This window comes from Coregonus lavaretus, assembly GCF_964263955.1.
Source record: "Coregonus lavaretus genome assembly, chromosome: 7".
NCBI classification, from domain to species: domain Eukaryota; kingdom Metazoa; phylum Chordata; class Actinopteri; order Salmoniformes; family Salmonidae; genus Coregonus; species Coregonus lavaretus.
Genome location: NC_139994.1, coordinates 26,169,327 through 26,171,414, shown reverse-complemented (window position 1 = coordinate 26,171,414; position 2,088 = coordinate 26,169,327). Strand labels below are relative to the sequence as shown.

The 2,088-nt window shown below is 43.6% G+C and overlaps 1 long non-coding RNA gene across 1 annotated transcript; it reads left to right on the top strand.

Moving 5' to 3' along the window:
- The first annotated feature begins 315 nt into the window (after positions 1 to 315).
- Positions 316 to 1,300, top strand: LOC311132669. The gene is made up of 3 exons (XR_014613528.1): positions 316 to 368; positions 1,076 to 1,172; positions 1,255 to 1,300. It is a non-coding gene; the product is annotated as an uncharacterized lncRNA (long non-coding RNA).
- The last annotated feature ends 788 nt before the right edge of the window (positions 1,301 to 2,088 follow it).

The following is a 2,088-nucleotide window of genomic DNA, read 5'->3' as shown; positions in this document are numbered from 1 at the left end:
CCAAGACTTTGGGAAACGCAGCGTGCAAGCCGGTTTACCTCCCACAACTTTTCAGCATAAAACTTCCAGCCTATACTTTCTCTAGGTTGAGGAGTTAGCTAGCAAGGCCCAGCTAGATAGCTTTGACCGCAATTAGGATACTGACGTGACATACAGTACGTTTACCTAGGTACCTGTACTTAACAAAGCAATGTCAGATTCATAAATATAGCTAAACGTCACGTCAGTATCCTAGCTAATTGCAGTCAAAGCTAGCTAGCTAGCTAATTATCCCCCAACATCGGACACCCCCTAACTTCGGACACTCTCTAGCAGTTGGAGGACTAAATCACCTCGAGTTCAACATTTAAATGGACTGGAAAATAACGGTAAGTTTTGCGACTAAAGACACCATTCTAGCTAGCTGACCACCGATTTTCATTGCAATTTTTGTAAGTTAAGTTAGGTTTTGAGAGTTTAAAAAAAAGTTATATACATATTATTTTGTGGGACACGCTGTATATTGTAAAATTCGACTGCGCGACAGACCACACCTCATTTAATATCCAACTTTTTACCTCTGAAATATAGCTAACGGACTTTCTAATGTTGCTAGCTTAGTTGCTAAATGTTGATAGAACTGCTAAGTAAGCAAAAAGGAAAGAAATTGTAAGCATTAGATAATACATATCATGAAAACAGGTGAATGTTGTCAAGCTTGACCTTTTCAGAATTGGAGTCCTTTGACGGGGGCATTTTACACAATCTGCAAAAATGTATTTTGAACTTTGAACCATTAACCTTTTGACAACTATCACTGTTGGCTATGTTTAATCGTACAACAGCTACATATAGGCAGTATTTAGTCTAATGTTACAATGTATTCATCAATATTAAACTAATTGGGACACTAATCTTCATTACAGATAACATCAAACAAAAAACGTGGGTACACTCAGTTATTGTGAAAACTTTCATCACTTTTCAATGCCTTAGTTTTGAAATGTAAATGTTTATACACATTCAGATTGAGTTATCTTTCTAAAAATGTATATAGTATGCCAAGTTAATTATCTACATGTATTTACCACCACAGCATGGAGAAAGTCAAGAGGAAGCAGTGGAGTGAGGTGGACATGTTCCATGCCATGGAGGACTGCAGGGCAGGGATGGCTATCCGCCAGGCTGCCAAGGTTAGGCATCTTTTGTTTTTAGATTACCACGTGTATGTGAATTTTATCTGCTAGTAGCAGTTTTATTTTCTTATCTACCAAGGTGCATGGTGTACCTCGGCAGACCCTGGCGGACAGGCTGAGCGGCCCGGGTGACCCATGGTTGTCGCAGTGGAGCACCCACATTGCTTGAAAATTCTCTGGTGCAGTACTGTATCTACTGCGCCAGCCATGGGTTCCCTTTTACCAGACAGAGGCTGATGAAATACGCCAACAAAATACGCAGGTATTTGGTGTTCTATGTGTTTATGTATGTAGAATGCTACCTGCAAGGCTGGACGATGTGTGTGATGTAAATGTGGATGTGTAAGGTGATGCCAAAACAAACATTTTCATCCTGGATGGACAATTACATATTCTCTTCTATTGTAGGTTTCGGCACCTAGGGGAAACAATCCCACCACTGAGGTGGTGGGAAATGTTCAGAAGGAGGCACAAGAACCTGAGCATGAGGAGGCCGGACACCCTGGACAGGGGGAGAGCTGAGTGTGCCACACGTTCGATGATGGACACCTTCTTCACTTCTTATGAGAAGCACTTAGAGGAGAGTGGGTTGAGGGAGAAACCCAGACAAATCTATAACTGCGATGAGTCTGGGGGCCAAGGAGCACATCACAGTGCTGGCCTGCTTCAACGCAGCTGGGGAGGATGTCCCCCAATTTATCATCTACCCCAAGTGTTTCCCCGGTGGCCACTACACACTGGGAGGCCCCCCCCCCCAAGCCTTGTATGGACGGTCAAACAGTGGCTACATTGACGGGGACCTGTTCAGGAAGTGGTTTCAGCACTTCATTAAGCATGCAGTGAAGGAGCGCCCTCTCTTTCTCATCTTCGATGGGCACAAGAGCCACATGGACCCGGAGTTGCTCGCGGCGGC